The following is a 21,470-nucleotide window of genomic DNA, read 5'->3' on the forward strand; positions in this document are numbered from 1 at the left end:
TTGTGGGCAGGGAATGTGTCTGTTTATTGTTATATGGTATTCTCCCATAAGGGAGACATAAGGGAACGTGTACTTCCCAAGCGCTTAGTTCAGTGCTCTGCACACAGGAAGCGCTCAATAAATACGATTGATTGATTGATTGATTCTCCCAGGGCTTAGTACACTGCTCTGCACACAGTAAGCAACTGACTGATTGACTGAGTGACTTCTCATCTTCCCCATCCCCCATATCCCTGGCTGGAAATTGGGAGGAAAGGGAAGAGGGGAAACTGACCCAGGTGGAATCCCACCAGCTGCAGCCTCTAGAAAGCCCCCAGCCCAAGCAGCCATTGAGCTAAACAACTCCCCCTATTCTCTAGCTACTCGCTCCAACAATTTGCTTTAGCTAATTGCCCCAACAATTTGCCTTAATTGGTTAATGCTAATATCTGAGGGATTAGGGAGTGCTAATAGCAAGAGGATTAGTGAACCTAAGTGGTGGGAATGAAGTAGTTGGGGGTACTAGACAGATCAGTCTCCTGGGCTGGGAGAGTGGGGTATTTTAGGGGGAGAGTGTGAGGGGTAAAATGGGAATCCCTCGAGGCCCAGACCGGAGCCAGAGAAGCCAGAAAGATGACACCAATGTCATCACCATATAGTGGGGTCACCGGTCACATGGGAGCCCTGAAAAATCCATTAGCCCCAGGCCCAGGGGAGGGAAAAAGAGAGGTTTAACATGGCCCTGAGCCAGCCCCAGGCCTAGTAGCAAAAAAAAAAAAAAAGCCCTGGGTAAGCATATAAATGGGTGAGGATAAAAGCCCTTCAGAACATGTCAAAGACAAAAGTTCATTGTTGTAGTCCTCTGTGTCCTCCTCCAATGCCCCTTTCCTGCACCGAACCAAACACAGCTTCTACTTTTTCAGTAACAAATGGAGCATAGTCGTATTGGAGTCAAAAACCACCAATAAGCTTTGGCTATCTATCGGACCATCAGGCCTGGATCGAAGCGATCTCTGGCTCGCCAAGGCTGAAGGTAGCCCGATGGCTACCTCAGTAAGAAGGCAGTTAATGAAAAGACAGCCCAGAAGAGGTTTATTTTTTTGGTCAGGCACTGTCCTAACTGCTGGGGGAGATACAAACAAATCAGGTTGGACACAGTCCATGTTCCACATGGGGCTCCCAGTATTAATCCCTATTTCCCCTCTAGACTGTAAGTTCGTTTTGGGCAAGGAATGTCACTTTTGATTGTTGTATTGTACTTTCCCAAGTGCTCAGTTCAGTGCTCTGCACACAGTAAGCGCTCAATAAACACTACTGAGTGAATCTCCCTCCTTCTAGACTATGAACTCATTGTGGGCAGGGAATGTCGCTGTTTATCGGTCGTATTGTACTTTCCCAATCGCTTAGAACAGGGCTCTGCCCACACTAAGCGCTAATAAATACGATTGAATGAACGAATGAGGGAACTGAGTTCAAGAGAAGTGAAGTGACTTGCCCAAGGTCACACACCGAACAAGTGGCGGAGCCGGGAAGAGAACCTAGGTCATTTTGACTCCCAGGCCTAGCCACTAATAATAATAATAATGGCATTTGTTAAGCGCTTACTATGTGCAAAGCATTGTTCTAAGCGCTGGGGGGATGCAAGGTAATCAGGTTTTCCCACTTGGGGCTCACAGTCTTCATCCCCATTTTACAGATGAGGTAACTGAGGCCCAGGGAAGTTAAGTGACTACCCAAAGTCACACAGCTGACAAGTGGCAGAGCCGGGATTTGAACCAATGACCTCTGATTCCAAAGTCTGTGCACTTTCCACTGAGCCATGCTGCTTCTCACTAGGCCTCGTTGCTGCTCTACTATTCACTGCTGATCGTCGGTCTCTGAGGACACTATTTTCCAAGAAGCTCTAAGAAAGAGAGTGGGCCAAGATGATTACTGCATCAGCCTCCTCTCTGCTCTCCCATCCTCCTGTCTCTCCCCACTTCAATATATACTTCACACTGCTGCCCGGATCATCTCTGTGCAGAAACGCTCTGGGCATGTTACTCCCCTCCTCAAAAATCTCCAGTGGCTACCAATCAACCTACGCATCAGGCAGAAACTCCTCACCCTGGGCTTCAAGGCTGTCCATCCCCTCGCCCCCTCCTCCCTCACCTCCCTTCTCTCCTTCTACAGCCCAGCCCGCACCCTCCGCTCCTCTGCCTCCGCTAACCTCCTCGCTGTACCTCGTTCTTGCCTGTCCCGCCATCAACCCCCGGCCCACGTCATCCCCCGGGCCTGGAATGCCCTCCCTCCACACATCCACCAAACTAGCTCTCTTCCTCCCTTCAAAGCCCTACTGAGAGCTCACCTCCTCCAGGAGGCCTTCCCACACTGAGCCCCCTCCTTCCTTTGCCCCTCCTCCCCCTCCCCATCCCCCCTGCCTCACCTCCTTCCCCTCCCCACAGCACCTGTATATATGTTTGTACAGATTTATTACTCTATTTATTTTACTTGTACATATTTACTATTCTATTCGTTTTATTTTGTCTCCCCCTTCTAGAACTGTGAGCCCGCTGTTGGGTAGGGACCATCTCTATATGTTGCCAACTTGTACTTCCCAAGCGCTTAGTACAGTGCTCTGCACACAGTAAGTGCTCAATAAATACGATTGAATGAATGAATGAATGAGGGAGGAGGAAATCAGAAGGATTCATAGTGCGTGGCTCAGTGGAAAGAGCCCGGGCTTTGGAGTCAGAGGTCATGTGTTCAAATCCCGCTCTGCCACTTGTCAGCTGTGTGACTTTGGGCAAGTCACTTAACTTCTCTGTGCCTCAGTTCCCTCATCTGTAAAATGGGGATGAAGGTTGTGAGCCCCCCAGGGGACAACCTGATCACCTTGTAACCTCCCCAGTGCTTAGAACAGTGCTTTGCACATAGTAAGCGCTTAATAAATGCCATCATTATTATTAGTATAGTGTAGGGGTTTGGGTCAATCAATTGTATTTACTGAGCACTTACTGGGTGCAGAGCACTGTTCTAAGCACTTGGGAGAGTACAATATAACAATATATTATATTTATATATATATATATATATATATATATTCCCCCTTCTAGACTGTGAGCCTGTTGTTGGGTAGGGACTGTCTGTATAGCTTGGCCCATCTAACAAGCTAGTTCTCTTCCCCCCCTTCAAGGCCCTACTGAGAGCTCACCTCTTCCAGGAGGCCTTCCCAGACTGAGCCCCTTCCTTCCTCTCCCCCTCGTCCCCCTCTCCATCCCCCATCTTACCTCCTTCCCTTCCCCACAGCACCTGTATATATGTATATATGTTTGTACATATTTATTACTCTATTTATTTATTTATTTATTTTACTTGTACATATCTATTCTATTTATTTTATTTTGTTAGTATGTTTGGTTTTGTTCTCTGTCTCCCTCTTTTAGACTGTGAGCCCACTATTGGGTAGGGACTGTCTCTATATGTTGCCAACTTGTACTTTCCAAGCGCTTAGTACAGTGCTCTGCACACAGCAAGTGCTCAATAAATACAATTGATGATGATGATGATGATGTTGCCAACTTGTACTTCCCAAATGCTTAGTACGGTGCTCTGCACACAGTAACCGCTCAATAAATACGATTGAATAAATGAATATAACAGACATATTCTCTGCCCACCATGAGCTTACAGTCTAGTCGGGCAGACAGGCATTAACATCAACATAAATCAATAAATTACAGATCTCTAGTGCTGTGGGGCTGGGATGGGGGGATGAATAAAGGCCCTGCACACAGTAAGCGCTCAATAAATGCGATTGAATGAATGAATGAATGAATAAAGGGAGCAAGTCAGGGCAGTGCAGAAGGGAATGGGAGAAGAGGAAAGGAGGGCTTAGTCAGGGGAAGTCTCTTGGAGGAGATGGGCCTTCAGTAAGGTTTGAAGTTGGGGAGAGTCACGGTCTGTCGGATAGAAGGAGGGAGGGCATTTCAGGCCCGGAGCCAGGACATGGGCGAGAGGTCGGCGGCGAGCTAGACGAGATGGAGGTCCAGTGAGAAGGTTAACATTAGAAGAGCGAAGCGTGTGGGCTGGGTTCATTCGTTCATTCATTCAATTGCATTTATTGAGCGCTTACTGTGTGCAGAGCACCGGACTAAGTGCTTGGGAAGGACAATTCAGCAATAAATAGAGACAATCCCTGCCCTGTAGTAGGAGAGTAGCGAGGTGAGGTGGGAGGGGGCAAGGTGATTGAGTGTTTTCAAACCACTGGTGAGGAGTTTCTGTTTGATGCGGGTCACCATTAGGGTCAACTGGAAGCAACGGCTTATGCCCAACTGTCCCCTCAATCAACAGCCAGCCAGTCGGACCGAATGCTAGCATAACTAAATGACCGAACCAGGTTCACAGGGTGAAAGACGTGCAAAGCTTTGGGTTTGAATACTTTGGGCAAGTCACTTCACTTCTCTGTGCCTCAGTTCCCTCATCTGGAAATTGGGGATCAAGACTGTGAGCCCCCTATGGGGCAACATGATCACCTTGTAACCTCCCCAGCTCTTAGAACGGTGCTTTGCACATAGTAAGCGCTTAATAAATGTCATCATTATTAGTAGTAGTAGGAGAGGAGCGAGGGGAGGCAGGAAGGGACAAGTTACCTCATCTGTAAAAGGGGATCAAGACTGCGAGCCCCATGAAGGACAGGGACTACGTCCAACCTGATTTACTTGTAGAACAGTGTGCTTGTCGCAAAGTAAGCACTTAACAAATACCACAATTATTTATTATTATTATTATTATTATCATTATTACTATTATTTAATCACATCTTTGCCTTCTTACTTATGCTAGTAGCAGCTGTACCGACCGTAGAAATTCTCTCCTGAGTCCCCAGAAGTTGTACGTTCTGTAGCCTTTTTAAAAAATTGACCTTGGAACACCAGGGGAAAATAAGGCATTCTACTTATTCTCAAGATGAACCATTGCGTTTCTTAATCATAACAGAGCTGTATTCTCCCCGTGTCTAACTTTCACCACGGGGTGTTTACACTTTGGGGAGGAAAGCTGAGCATTCATTCATTCGTTCAGTCGTATTTATTGACTAATAATAATGATGACATTCCAGTTGACCCTAATGGTGACCCGCATCAAACAGTAACTGAGGCACACAGAAGTTAAGTGACTTGCCCCAGGTCACACAGCAGACATGTGACAGTCCTTTAGACTGTGAGCCCACTGTTGGGTAGGGACTGTCTCTATATGTTGCCAACTTGTACTTCCCAAGCGCTTAGTACAGTGCTCTGCACACAGTAAGCACTCAATAAATATGATTGATTGATTGATTGATTGATTGACAGAGCCGGGACTAGAACTCAAGTGCTCCGACACCCAGGCCTGTGCTCTATCCACTAGACCACACTGCTTCTCACAATAACTGTGGCATTCATTAAGCGCTTACTATGTGCCGGCACTGTTCTAAGCGGTGGGGGGGATACAAGGTGATCAGGTTGTCCCACGTGGGGCTCACAGCCTCCATTACCATTTTACAGATGAGGGAACTGAGGCACAGAGAAGTGAAGTGACTTGCCCACGGTCACACAGCAGACATGTGGCAGAGCCGGGATTAGAACCCATGACCTCTGACTCCCGAGCCCAGGCTCTTTCCACTGAGCCACGATCAGGTTGGACACAATCCTTGTCCCAAGAGGGTTCACAGTCTTGATCCTCATTTTACAGATGAGGGCACTGAGGCACAGAGAAGTGAAGTGACTTGCCCAAGGTCACACAGCAGATAGTGGTGACTACAACCCAGACAGTCAACCAGTGGACCAAGTTTGGGTTCTAACTGGTTGAGCTCCAGTTCACTCCACGCTCTTGGGCCCCCCAAAATGGGGCTACTTCATCTTTAACCCACCCTCTGTTCTTCTCTAAGATCAAATTATGTGACAAGGTAGAGGGCCCAGCATCATTCAGATGATAAAAACATCTTCTTTCCATATCAGAGCTACAACTCCTCACGACTGCTTACGGTTGTTCCAGGAGCTAATTTCAAATAATTGACTAAGTGCTATATCCAGGATGAAATAGTGCAGGGGAGGGAAAGGCAGTTCGAAAGCTAGCGGAGGTACGGAATATTAAATAATACAGAGAGCCAATTTGGGTAAAAATAGGCACACACTACAGATGAAGTTACTCCCAGCCACTAATAGCTCCTAAGCGTTTTGTTTCCTATCATCGGCACTTACGTAGATATGTGAATTTAAATTTGGATTTCACTTGTATCTTTCCCAGCGCTTAGAACAATGCTGGGCACATTCATTCATTCATTCATACAATCGTATTTATTGAGCGCTTACTATGTGCAGAGCACTGTACTAAGCGCTTAACAAATACCATCATCATTATTATTTGTATACTCAGTTGCTTCTGCTATTTTATCTTGATATACTTGAACTCACTTCTTGAAAGTCGTCCGTCTCCCTGCTTTAAAACGTAGCTCCTTGAGGGAAGGGAACTTGGATCTTCTGGCTGCTTTATTCAATGCATGCATTCATTCGATCATATTTATTGAGCGCTATACTGTGCGCAGAGCACTGTAGTAGGCGCTTGGAAAGTGCAATACACTAATAAAGAGAGACAATCCCTGCCCACCACGGGCTTACAGTCTAGAGGGGAGGAGACAGACATCAAAACAAGTAAATCGGCACTGATATAAATAAATAGAATTATAGATATATGCATATATACATAAGTGCTGTGGGGTGGGGACGGGAGGGGGGAAGAGCAAAGGGAGCCAGTTGAGGTGAGGCAGAATCAATCAATCAATCAATCGTATTTAAGACGGGGGAGCTGAGGACACGGGGGCTTACTCATTGTGGTCAGGGAATTTGTCTGCTTAGTGCTGTATTGGACCCTCCCAAGCGCTTAGTACAGTATTCTACGTACCGTAAGTGCTCAATAAATACAATTGAATTTTGTACTCTCCTCAGAGTTTAGTACAGTGGTTCGCACTTAATAGTGGGTGCTCAAAAAATACCACTGATTAGGGATACTAAGCCTTTGGTAGTAAGATCTAGATATTACCTTGATCCAAGTTTTATGGGAACCTAAAGGACCGTTTCTGCAGGATCTGAAGTGACAGATTTTTCCAAAACCCAGAGTTCATTCATTCATTCATTCAATCATATTTATTGAGCGCTTACCGTGTGCAGAGCACCGTACTAAGCGCTTGGGAAGTACAAGTTGGCAACATATAGAGATGGTCCCTACCCAACAACAGGCTCACAGTCTAGAAGGGATTGTCCTCTTAGTGACTAAAACCAGAGGACCACACTGTTCTAAGTTCCAAGTCTGCCGGTAATAAATCGATGATGACAATTGTTCATATTAGAGACTACATTAAAAAAGAGTCATCATTCGATCGCATCAAGCAGAAGGGATTTTCTCTTCATGCCACTATTCCAACTGGCCTTCTTGTTTACTGAGATTTGCAGTTTCCAATTAATAAGGAGCAGTAGGAACATGGTAAGAAAGCCCCCTCCTTCCTCTCCCTCTCCTCACCTCCTTCCCCTCCCCACAGCACCTGTATATATATATATATATATATATATACATATATAGTTTGTACGTGCACCTGTATATATATATATAGTTTGTACGTAATTATTACTCTATTTATTTATTTTATTTGTACATATTTATTCTATTTATTTTATTTTGTTAATATGTTTTGTTTTGTTCTCTGTCTCCCCCTTCTAGACTGTGAGCCCGCTGTTGGGTGGGGACCGACTCTATATTTTGCCAACTTGGAATTCCCAAGCGCTTAGTCCAGAGCTCTGCACACAGTAAGCGCTCAATAAATACGATTGAGTGAATGAATGAATTAATGAATGAATGGTGGTGGTTCCTGAAAGCCAGGAACTACCATAAATTATTAACTGGATTATTGTGGGATTGATTAGACTGGTTTCTGGCTTCTCCTGCCCAGCTGTTGCCTTTAGGCCATTTCATGGCTCATTAGCCCCCCTGACCTGAGAGCGGGAAGGGCATGGAAGAAGGCAAAACTCCAATCAATCAGCTCGACTTCTTATTAGCAACTTTGATACAGGTTTGATAGTGGAGGAGGCAAAATCGGCTTGGGGGAGGGGGAATGGAGCCCGTTGTTGGGTAGGGATTGTCTTTATCTGTTGCTGAATTGTACTTTCCAAGCGCTTAATCATATTTATTGAGTGCTTACTGTGTGCAGAGCACTGTACTAAGTGCTTGGAAGAGTACAAGAAAACAATGAACAGGCACATTCCCTGCTCGCAATGAGTTTACAGTCTATATGGGGAGATGGGCATTAATATAATAATAATAATAATAATAATAATAATAGCATTTATTCTAGACTGTGAGCCCACTGTTGGGTAGGGACCATCTCTGTATGTTGCCAACTTGTACTTCCCAAGCACTTAGTACAGTGCTCTGCACACAGTAAGTGCTCAATAAATGCGATTGATTGATTGATTAAGTGATTACTATATGCAAAGCACTGTTCTAAGCGCTGGGGGGATACAAGGTGATCAGGTTGTCCCACGTAGGGCTCACAGTCTTAATCCCCATTTTACAGATGAGGTAACTGAGGCTTGGAGAAGTTAAATGACTTGTCCAAGGTCACACAGCAGAAATGACAGATATGGACCTAAGTGGTGGTGGGGGTGAGGGAATTAAAGCATGCGAGTCAGGGTGACGCAGAAGAGAGTGGGAGAAGAGGAAGAAGGGGTCAGGTTACTGTTTTACGGTATTTGTTAAGTGCTTACTATAATAACAATAATTGTGGTATTTGTTAAGCACTTACTGTGTACCAGGTACTGTACTAAGCACTGGGGTGGATATGAGCAAATCAAGTTAGACACAGTCCCTGCCATTCATTCATTCATTCAATCATATTTATTGAGCGCTTACTGTGTGCAGAGCACTGTACTAAGTGCTTGGGAAGTACAAGTCAGCAACATATAGAGACGGTCCCTACCCAACAACGGGCTCACAGTCTAGAAGGGGAAGGCAGACAACAAAACAAAACTTGTAGACCGGTGTACATGTACAGCCCACCTGGGGCTCATAATCTTCATCCCCATTTTCCAGATCATCATCATCAATCGTATTTATTGAGCGCTTCCTATGTGCAGAGCACTGTACTAAGCACTTGGGAAGTACAAATTGGCAACATATAGAGACAGTCCCTACCCAACAGTGGGCTCACAGTCTAAAAGGGGGAGACAGAGAACAAAACCAAACATACTAATAAAATAAAATAAATAGAATAGATGAGGTAACCAAGGCACAGAGAAGTGAAGTGGCTTGCCCTAGGTCACACAACAGTCAAGTGGCGGAGCAGGAATTAGAACCCACGACCTTCTGACAGCCAGGCCCTCTATCCACTACGGCATTCTGCATCTCCCAGGCCCTGTACTAAGTGCTGGGTTCAATACAAGCCAATCAGATTGGAAACAGTCCTCGTCCCACATGGGGCTCACAGTCTTACTCGCCATAGTACAGATGAGGTAACTGAGGCACAGAAGAGTTAAGTGACTTACCCAAGGTCACACTTGCAAGCACGTGGCAGAGCCGGGATTAGAACCCAGGTCCTTTGGACTCCCAGACCTATGGTCTAACCATTAGACACTCTGGGCATGTTACTCCCCTCCTCAAAAGTCTCCAGTGGCTAGCAATCAATCTGCGCATCAGGCAGAAACTCCTCACCCTGGGCTTCCAGGCTGTCCATCCCCTCGCCCCCTCCTCCCTCCCCTCCCTTCTGTCCTTCTCCAGCCCAGCCCGCACCCTCCGCTCCTCTGCCGCCGCTAACCTCCTCACTGGGCCTCGTTCTCACCTGTCCCACCGTCGACCCCCGGCCCACGTCATCCCCGTGGCCTGGAATGCCCTCCCTCCTCACATCCCCCCATCTTACCTCCTTCCCTTCCCCACAGCACCTGTATATATGTATATATGGTTGTACATATTTATTACTCTATTTATTTATTTATTTATTTATTTTTCTTGTACATTTCTATCCTATTTATTTTATTTTGTTGGTATGTTTGGTTCTGTTCTCTGTCTCCCCCTTTTAGACTGTGAGCTCACTGTTGGGTAAGGACTGTCTCTATGTGTTGCCAATTTGTACTTCCCAAGCGCTTAGTACAGTGCTCTGCACATAGTAAGCGCTCAATAAATACGATTGATTGATTGATTGATCCGCCAAGCTAGCTCTCTTCCCCGCTTCAAAGCCCTACTGAGAGCTCACCTCCTCCAGGAGGCCTTCCCACACTGAGCCCCCTCCTTCCTCTCCCCCTCCTCCCCCTCCGCCTTACCTCCTTCCCTTCCCCACAGCACCTGTATATATGTATATATGTTTGTTCGCATTTATTACTCTATTTATTTATTTATTCTACTGGTACATAACTATTCTATTTATTTTATTTTGTTAATATGTTTTGTTTTGTTCTCTGTCTCCCCCTTCTAGACTGTGAGCCCACTGTTGGGTAGGGACCATCTCTATATGTTGCCAACTTGTACTTCCCAAGCACTTAGTACCGTGCTCTGCACACAGTAAGCGCTCAATAAGTACGATTGATTGATTGATTGATAGACCACATTGCTTGATGATCTGTGTTCCCGTCTAGCCCAACCAATGAGCTCTGAGGGAGCCTAGGTTTAGCTTAGCTTAGCTTCCCTCTGGGCGTTTCTCCAGACCTAGAAGGCTTACAGTTCTCCCTCAAGGACTCTGAGGAGTGCTTCACTCATTCATTCAAACGTATTTATTGAGCACTCACTGTGGGCAGAGCACTGTACTAAGCGCTTGGAAAGTACAATTCAGCCACAGATAGAGGCAAGCCCTACCCAACAATGGGCTCACAGTCTAGAATGGGGAGACCGACAGCAAAACAAAACAAGTAGACAGGTGTCAATACCATCAGAATAGAATTATAGGTATATACACTTCATACAAGAAGTCTGCTAGGACACAAAGCAGGCTTGGAAACACCACTTCCATACTCAGCCTAGTTGAGTAATAATTCCTTTCGTCTCCATCCAAACAGCTACATAGTTAAGCCAAGCGCTCATCCACGGAAGCAGCGTGGCTCAGCGGAACGAGCCCGGGCTTTGGAGTCAGAGGTCAGGGGTTCAAATCCAGCTCTGCTAATTGTCAGCTGTGTGACTTTGGGCAAGTCAGTACACTTCTCTGTGCCTCAGTTACCTCATCTGTACAATGGGGATTAAGACTGTGAGTGCCCTGTGGGACAACCTGACCATCTTGTAACCCCCCCAGTGCTTAGAACAGTGCTTTGCACATAGTAAGTGCTTAACAAATACCATCATCATTATTGTTATTATCTTGTAACCTCCCCAGCGCTGAGAACAGTGCTTTCCACATAGTAAGTGCTTAACAAATGCCATCATCATTATTATTATTTTTACTTCATTCTGCTGCCCGGATCATTTTTCTACAGAAACGTTCAGGCCATGTTTTTCCCACTCCTCGAGAAACTCCAGTGGTTGCCCATTCACTTCCACGGAAGACAGAAACTCTTCACCCTTGGCTTTAAAGCAGTCTACCACCTTGCCCCCTCCTACCTCGCCTCACTACTCTCCCTTTGACAACTCAGCCCGCAAACTTGACTCCTCTAATGCCAATTTACTCACTGTACCTCCACCTCATCTATCTCTTCGCTGACTCTCACCCATGTCTTGCCTCTGGCCTGGAATGCCCTCCTTCTTCATCATCATCATCATCATCAATCGTATTTATTGAGCGCTTACTATGTGCAGAGCACTGTACTAAGCGCTTGGGAAGTACAAATTGGCAACACATAGAGACAGTCCTTTCCCAACAGTGGGCTCACAGTCTAAAAGGGGGAGACAGAGAACAAAACCAAACATACCAACAAAATAAAATAAATAGGATAGATATGTACAAGTAAAATAAATAAATAAATAAATAGAGTAATAAATATGTACAACCATATATACATATATACAGGTGCTGTGGGGAAGGGAAGGAGGTAAGATGGGGGGCTGACAGGCTATCACTCTTCCATCCTTCAAAGCCTTATCAAAAACACATCACCTCCAAGAAGCCTTCCCTGACTAAGCCCTCATTTTCTCCTCTTCCACACCCTTCTGCATCATACTGCACTGTGGGCAGAGCACTGTACTGAGCGCTTGGAAAGTACAATTCAGCCACAGATTCAATTCAGCCTTTATTCACCCTGCACTCAGCCCCATCACACTGAAGAGAAGCAGCATGGCTCAGTGGAAAGATCACAGGCTTGGGAGTCAGAGATCATGGGTTCTAATCCCTGCGCTGCCGCTTGTCAGTTGTGTCACTCTGGGCAAGTCACTTAACTCTGCTGCGCCTCAGTTACCTCATCTGTAATATGGGGGTTAAGACGGTGAGCCCCACGTGGGGCAACCTGATCACCTTGTATCCACCCCAGCACTTAGAACAGTGCTTTGCATTCATTCAATCGTATTTCTTGAGCTCTTACTGTGTGCAGGGCACCGTACTAAGCGCTTGGGAAGTACAAGTTTGCAACATATAGAGATGGTCCCTACCCAACAGTGGGCTCACAGTCTAGAAGAATAGAATAGAGAATAGAATCAGCAGGGGAGAGGAAGAAAAAGTGAGAAGAAAAGAATTATCAGTTCAGTTTTCCCTTTAAATGAATTCATCAATGGCACATAGTAAGCACTTAACAAATGCCATTATTATTATTATTATTATGTATGTCTTTGTAATTTAATTTATTTATTTATATTAACATCTGTCCCCCCTCTAGATTGTACTTGTACTTCCCAAGTGCTTAGTACAGTGCTCTGCACACAGTAAGCACTCAATAAATACGATTGATTGAATAAATGTAAGTTCACTGAGAGCAGGAAATGGGCTACCAACTCTGTTACATTATAGTCATCCAAGCACTTAGTACAGTGCTCTGCTCATGCAAGCATTCAATAAACGCCACTGGCTGATTGATTAATTAAAATCTATTTAGGTACTGGAAAGAGTGGCTTGGTTAAAAAAGGTACGAAGGAACTGGTGGGTTCATTCATTCATTCAATCGTATTTATTGAGCGCTAATACTTCGGAGACTAAAAGAGAACAATAAGCAGACACATTCCCTGCCCACAACGAGCTTACAGTCTAGAGCATGTGGGAAGCAACATCATCTAGTAGATGGAGCCTGGGCCCGGGAGTTAGGAGGACCTGGGTTCTAATAATAATAATGATGGTATTGGCTAAGTGCTTACTGTGTGCCAAGCACTGTTCTAAGCGCTGGGGTAGATACAAGGAAATCAGGTTGTCCCACGTGTGACTCACAGTCTTAATCCCCATTCTACAAATGAAGTAATTGAGGCACAGAAAAGTGAAGTGACTTGCCCAAAGTCACACAGCTGACAAGTGGCAGAGCTGGGATTAGAACCCATAATAATAATGATGGCATTTATTAAGTGCTTACTATGTGCAAAGCACTGTTCTAAGCGCTGGAGAGGTTACAAAGTGATCCGGTTGTCCCACGGTGGGGCTCACAGTCTTAATCCCCATTTTACAGATGAGGGAACTGAGGCCAAGAGAAGTTAAGTGACTTGCCCAAAGTCACACAGCTGACAATTGGCGGAGATGGGATTTGAACCCATGACCTCTGACTCCAAAGCCCGGGCTCTTTCCACTGAGCCACACTGCTTCTAATCCTAGATCTGCCACTTGTCTGCTGTGTGACCTTGGGCAAGTCACTTCACTTCTTTGCTCCTCAGTTCCCTCATCTGTAAAATGGGGATTAAGCCTGTGAGTCCCACGTCCAACCTGATTAGCTTGTATCTACCCCAGTGCTTAGAACAGTGCCTGGCACATAGTAAGCGCTTAACAAATACCATTAAAAAAAAGAGGCTGACAAATGATTGGGAGATACTCCCCTTGGAAATACGGGCAGTGATGAGGAGGTAATGGCCCCTTGAGAGCCAGTCTAAAGGGCTGATGTTTGTCAAATGTTCAGAACTCATGGTTGATTTCTGGGGGAGCAGAGCTTTATCTGAAAGGACTGTACCTCAGACTCATTCTCCAGATGATGTGCCTGAAAATCATTCTAATAGTCGTAAGAGTAATAATAAATAACAACGATGACATTTGTTAAGTGCTTACTATGTGCACAGCACTGTTCTAGACTGTGAGCCCACTGTTGGGTAGGGACCGTCTCTAAGTGTTGCCAACTTGTACTTCCCAAGTGCTTAGTACAGTGCTCTGCACACAGTAAGCGCTCAATAAATACGATTGATTGACTGATTCTAAGTGCTGGGGAGGATACAAGGTGATCAGGTTGTCCCCCGTGGGGCTCACAGTCTTTATCCCCATTTTACAGATGAGGGAACTGAGGCCCAGAGAAGTTAAGTGACTTGCCCAAATTCACACAGCTGACAAGTGGCAGAAGCGGGATTTGAACCCATGACTTCTGACTCCCAAGCCCATGCTCTTTCCACTGAGCCATGCTGCTTCTCTAAACAATAATGGCATTTGTTAAGTGCTTACTATGTGCAAAGCTCTGTTCTAAGCACTGGGGAGGATACAAGGTGATCAGGTTGTCCCCCGTGGGGCTCACAGTCTTCAGACCCATTTTACAGATGAGGGAACTGAGGCACAGAGAAGTGAAGTGACTTGCCCAAAGTCACACAGCTGACAAGTGGCAGAGGTGGGATTTGAACCCATGACCTCTGACTCCAAATCCCGGGCTTTTTACACTGAGCCACGCTGTTTCTCTGAGAACTGGTTTATATAGTCTTGACTGAGTTTTTGCATACTAAATATGTTCATTTCTATTTCTGGAATAGATAATAATAATTGTGCTATTTGTTAAATGCTTACTATGTGCCAGACACTGTATTAAGTACCGGGGTAGATGCAAGGTAACTGGATTGGACACAGACCCAGTTCCACATGGGGCTTTCAGTCTTAATCCCCATTTTATAAAATGAGATAACTGAGGCCTAGAGAGAAGTAGTGACTTGCCTAAGGTCACACAGCAAACACGCGGAGAAGGCAGGATTTGAACCCGGCAGTTTTTAAGCAAAATGCCACCTATCAGTGTGCACTGACAAATTGTGTTTTTAAAATGGCATTTGTTAAGCGCTTACTATAAGCCAGGCACTGTACTCAACACTGGGGAGATTCAATCAATCAATCAATCAATCAATCAATCAATTGTATTTATTGAGCGCTTAGTATGTGCAGAGCACTGTACTAAGCGCTTGGGAAGTACAAATTGGCAACACATGGAGACAGTCCCTACCCAACAGTGGGCTCACAGTCTAAAAGGGGGAGACAGGGAACAAAACCAAACATACCAACAAAATAAAATAAATAGGATAGAAATGTACAAGTAAAATAAATAAATAAATAAATAAATAGAGTAATAAATATGTGCAACCATATATACATATATACAGGTGCTGTGGGGAAGGGAAGGAGGTAAGATGGGGGGATGGAGAGGGGGACGAGGGGGAGGGGGAGATTCAAACAATTATTCATTCATTCATTCATTCAGTCAGTCAGTCAGTCAGTCATATTTATTGAGCGCTTACTGTGTGAAGAGCACTGTACTAGGCGCTTGGGAAGTACAAGTTAGCAACATAACTTGGATATAGTCCATATCCCACATGGGGCTCAGAGCTTCGATCCCCACTTTACAGATGAGGTAACTGAGGTCCAGAGAAGGTAACTGACTTGCCCAAGGTCACACAGCAGACAAGTGGAGGAGGCAGGATAAGAACCCAGGTCCTTTGACTCCTAGGCTCTTATCACTAGGCCACACTATTCATTCAATCGTATTTATTGTGTGCTTACTGTATGCAGAGCACTGTACTAAGCGCTTGGGAAGTACAAAATGGCAACATATAGAGACGGTCCCTCCCCAACAACGGGCTCACAGTCTAGAAGGGGGAGACGGACAGCAAAACAAAACATGTAGACAGGTGTCATCAGAACAAATAGAATCAAAGCTAAATGCACATCATTAACAAAATAAATAGAATAGCAAATATGGACAAGTAAAATAAATAGAGTAATAAATCTGGACAGACATATATACAGGTGCTGTGGGGAGGGGAAGGAGGTAGGGTGAGGGGGATGGGGAGGAGGAGAGGAAAAAGGGGGCTCAGTGTGGGAAGGCCTCCTGGAGGAGGCACTATTATTAATAGTAGTAGTAGCATAGCATTTATTAAGTGCTTACTATGAATTAAGCAGTGTTAAAAGCATTGTTTTTAAGCACTGGAGTAGATACAAGTTAGGTTGGATACAATGCCTGTTCCACTTAAGGCTAAAAGTCAAAGTAATAATAACAATAACAACTGAGGTATTTCTTAGACGCTTATTATGAGCCAGGCACTGTTCTAAGCGCTGGGACGGATTCAAGCTAATCAGTTTGGACATAATCCCTGTCCCCCATGAGGCTCACAGTTTTAATCCCCATTTTTAATCCCCATGAGAAGCAGCGTGGTTCAGTGGAAAGAGCCCGGGCTTTGGAGTCGGTGGTTATGGGTTCAAATCCCGGCTCTGCCAACTGTCAGCTGTGTGACCTTGGGCAAGTCACTTCACTTCTCTGTTCCTCAGTTACCTCATCTGTAAAAATGGGGATTGACTGTGAGCCCCCCATGGGACAACCTGATCACCCTGTATCCCCCCAGCACTTAGAACAATGCTTTGCACATAGTAAGTGCTTAATCAATGCCATCATCATTATTATTATTATTATTATTATTATTTTACAGATGAGGGAACTGAGTCCCAGACAAGTGATGTGACTTGCCCAAGGCCATAGAGCCTACAAGTGACAGAGCTGGGATTAGAACCCAGGGCCTCCTGACTCCTCTAGCCACTAGGCCACACTGCTTCTCGTGGAAGTAGGAAGGAGAACAGGCTCTGAATCCCCATTTTACAGATAAGAAAACTAAGGCACAGGGCAGTTAAATGACTTGCCCTAGGTCACACCCTAAGCAACGGGAAGACTCTACATTAGAACCCAGGTCCTCTGACTTTCAGGCTCTTTCCATTAGGCCACACTGCCCTACCCGGGTACCTTCTCCATGCTCACACACTGTGATGTCCATGGTTCAAATCCCCTTCTTGTAATAATAATAATAATAGCCTTTATTAAGTACTTACTATGTGCAACACACTGTTCTAAGCACTGGAGAGGTTACAAGGTGATCAGGTTGTCCCACAGGGGGCTCACAGCCTTAACCCCCATTTTACAGATGAGGTAACTGAGGCCCAGAGACGCTAAGTGACTTGCCCAAAGTCACACAGCTGACAAGTGGTGGAGCCAGGTTTTGAACCCATGACCTCTGACTCCAAAGCCCGGGTTCTTTCCACTGAGCCACTCTGCTTCTCTATCAACTTGTACCAATTTGAGAAGCAGCATGGCTTAGTGGAAAGAGCATGGCCTTGGGAGTCAGAGGTCGTGGGTTCTAATCCCAGCTCCGCCACTTAAATCAGCTGGGTGACTTTGGGCAAGTCACTTCGCTTCTCTGGGCCTCAGTTACCTCATCTGTAAAATGGGGATTAAGACTGTGAGCCCCACGTGGGACAACCTGATTTCCTTTTATCTACCCCAGTGTTTAGAACAGTGCTTGGCACATAGTAAGCGCTAAATAATTGTACTTCCCAAGCGCTTAGTACAGTGCTCTGCACACAGTAAGCGCTCAATAAATACGATTGATTGACTGTACTTCCCAAGCACTTAGTACAGTGCTCTGCACACAGTAAGTGCTCAATAAATACGATTGAATGAATGAATGAATGAATGAATAACAAATACCATCATTATCATCATCATCAATCAATCAATCGTATTTATTGAGGGCTTACTGTGTGCAGAGCACTGTACTAAGCGCTTGGGAAGTACAATCAACTTTAGACAATTTACTGTACCTCAATCTCACCTAGCTTGCCGCCAACCCTTCCTCTTACGCCCTGCCTCTGGCCTGGAACATACGTGACAGATAATTACTCTCCACCCCGCTTCAATCAATCAATCAATCGTATTTATTGAGCACTTACTGTGTGCAGAGCACTGTACTAAGCGCTTGGGAAGTACAAGTTGGCAACATATTAATAACAAGACTTATTGAAGGCACATCTTCTCCTCCAAGAGGCCTTCCCTGACTAATCCCCCTGCCCCTTTCCTCTTCACTCACTCCCTCTGCGTCCCCCTTGTTTTCAGATTTGGTCCCTTTATTCCCCTCTTCCTAATCCCCACAGCACTTACGTACACAGCCGTAATTTACTAATTTCTATTCATCATCATCATCATCATCAATCGTATTTATTGAGCGCTTACTATGTGCAGAGCACTGTACTAAGCGCTTGGAAAGTACAAATTGGCAACATATAGAGACAGTCCCTACCCAACAGTGGGCTCACAGTCTAAAAGGGGGAGACAGAGAACAAAACCAAACATACTAACAAAATAAAATAAATAGGATAGATATGTACAAGTAAAATAAATAAATAAATAAATAGAGTAACAAATATGTATGTTATTATGTTATTATTATTATTATTATGTTATAAATATGTATGTTATTAATGTTTGTCTCCCCCCTTTACACCCTGTAAGCCCACTGTGGGCAGGGAATGGGTCTACCAAGTCTGTAATACCTCCTAAGCGCTAGTAGAGAAGCAGCGTGGTTCAGTGGAAAGAGCATGGGCTTGGGAGCCATCATCATCATCATCAAACGTATTTATTGAGCACTTACTGTGTGCAGAGCACTGTACTAAGCGCTTGGGAAGTACAAATTGGTAACATATAGAGAAAGTCCCTACCCAGCAGTGGGCTCACAGTCTAAATGAGGTCATGGGTTCTAATCCCGGCTCCACCATGTGTCAGCTGTGTGACTTTGGGGCACGTCACTTAACTTCTCTATGCCTCAGTTACCTCATTTGTAAAATGGGGATTAAGACTGGGAGCCCCATATAGGACAACCTGATTACCTTGTGTCCTCCCCAGCGCTTAGAACAGTGCTTGGCACATAGTAAACGCTTAACAAATACCATTATTATTATTATTATTGTTACAGTGCTCTGCGCACAGTAAGCGCTCAATAAATATGATCGATTGATTGATCCCTGTCAAGGTGAAAGGATTGGGAAACCCCTCACCCCCTGAGGGTGTGTCCCTGTGGCAAGTAATAATAATAATAATGGCATTTATTAAGCGCTTACTATGTGCAAGGCACTGTTCTAAGCGCTGGGGAGGATACAAGGTGATCAGGTTGTCCCACGTGGGGCTCACAATCTTCATCCCCATTTTACAGATGAGGTAACTGAGGCCCAGAGAAGTTAAGTGACTTGCCCAAAGTCACACAGCTGACAAGTGGCAGAGCCAGGATTCGAACCCATGACCTCTGGCTCCAAAGTCCGTGCTCTTTCCACTGAGCCATGCTGCTTCCATTTCACTCCCATACCCAAAAGCCCTGGGAGTCCTTGAAGGGAGGAGGCATCATTCATTCATTCATTCAATCGTATTTATTGAGTGCTTACTGGGCACAGCACTGTACTAAGCGCTTGGCAAGAGCAATACAACAATAAACAGTGACACTCCCTGCCCGCAACGAGCTACAGTCTACAGTCGGGGAGACAGACATCAATACAAATAAATAAAATGAGATATGTACATAAGTGAAGTACATAGAGAAGCAGCATGGCTCAGTGGAAAGAGCCCGGGCTTTGGAGTCAGAGGTCATGGGTTCAAATCCCCGCTCCATCACTTGTCAGCTGTGTGACTTTGGGCAAGTCACTTAACTTCTCTGGGCCTCAGTTACCTCATCTGGAAAATGGGGATGAAGACTGTGAGCCCCCGTGGGACAACCTGATCACCTTGTAACCTCCCAAGTGCTTAGAACAGTGCTTTGCACATAGTAAGCGCTTAACAAATGCCATCATCATTATTATTATTACTGCGAGAGTTCGAGTATTTTTATTCCAGTTTCTTTGGAAGCCAGTATACGGATGGTGGTCTTCCATGTCCCATCTTGGTTGTTGCTGTTTAGACTCTTGTTTGAAAGGCAGAGAAAGCAGCGTGGCTCAGTAGAAAGAGCGTGGGCTTTGGAGTCAGAGGTCACGGGTTCAAATCCCTGCTCATCCAACTGTCAGCTGTGTGACTTTGGGCAAGTCATTTAACTTCTCCGTGCCTCAGTTACCTCATCTGGAAAATGGGGATGAAGACTGCGAGCGCTCCGTGGGACAACCTGATCACCTTGTAACCTCTCCAGTGCTTAGAACAGTGCTTTGCATATAGTAAGCGCTTCATAAGCGCCATCATTATTATTATAAGTGTTTGGGGGCTGGGAAAGGGGATGGGCAAAGGGAGAAGAAATCAGGTTGGACGTAGTCCCCGCTTCACGAGGGACTAGGGAAACATAGCCGGGGCCTCCGTATCCCATCTTTAGCTGGTTGTCTTTCTCGGGGGTATTTCTTGGACATCTGTTCCCGGAGTCCTCCCTGTTTTCGTGGAGATGGTACATGCTAATGAACTGCTTAATAAATGCCATCATTATTATTAACTGCAGCACAGTCACACCTCTCTCCTCTCCTCCTGGCAAGAAGCGGAGAGCAGGTGGAGCCTGTCAGTCCCCCGCCGAGGCGAAGGGATCCATGACGCTCGGGACTCGGAGGTCTTCGCTTGGTGGACGAGGCCTAGGCCTGTAGCCAATGTCGGTCGCTGGGAGCCACCTGCCAGGGATTTTAAACTTGGGGTCCTCCCCAGTCTGTGCCCCCTTCCGAGCGGATTAGAAGGAGTCCTCTTTCATCATCATCAATCGTGTTTATTGAGCGCTTACTGTGTGCAGAGCACTGTACTAAGCGCTTGGGAAGTACAAATTGGCAACGTATAGAGACGGTCCCTACCCAACAGTGGGCTTATGAAGTATCCAGAACTGTTCTAAGCGCTGGGGTGGATACAAGCTTCTAGACTGTAAGCCCGTTGTTGGGTAGGGACCGTCTCTATATGCTGCCAACTTGGACTTCCCAAGCGCTTAATACAGTGCTCTGCACACAGTAAGCGCTCAATAAATACGAATGAATTGAATGAATGAATGAATGAATGAATGATTAGGTCAGACGCAGGCTCTGTCCCTCATGGGGTTCACATTCTAAGTAATAATAATAATAATAATGGTGGTATTTGTTAAGCGCTTACTGTGTGCAAAGCACTGTTCTAAGCGCTTGGGGGTACAAGGTGATCAGGTTGTCCCACGTGGGACTCACAGTCTTAATCCCCATTTTACGGATGAGGGAACTGAGGCCCAGAGAAGTGAAGTGACTTGCCCAAAGTCGCACAGCTGACAATTGGCGGAGTCGGGATTCGAACCCATGACCTCTGACTCCAAAGCCCAAGTGCTTTCCAAGTTGGAGGGAGAATAATAATAATCAATCAATCAGTCAATCAATCAATCCATCAATCGTATTTATTGAGCGCTTACTGTGTGCA

The 21,470-nt window shown here is 45.4% G+C and overlaps 1 protein-coding gene across 1 annotated transcript in view; it reads right to left on the reverse strand.

Annotated features, from left to right (window-relative positions):
• The window catches only part of MAP3K13 (mitogen-activated protein kinase kinase kinase 13), a 169,834-nt gene that overhangs the window by 144,433 nt on the left and 3,931 nt on the right, over positions 1-21,470 (reverse strand).

This window comes from Tachyglossus aculeatus, chromosome 1 (assembly GCF_015852505.1).
Source record: "Tachyglossus aculeatus isolate mTacAcu1 chromosome 1, mTacAcu1.pri, whole genome shotgun sequence".
Classification (NCBI taxonomy): domain Eukaryota; kingdom Metazoa; phylum Chordata; class Mammalia; order Monotremata; family Tachyglossidae; genus Tachyglossus; species Tachyglossus aculeatus.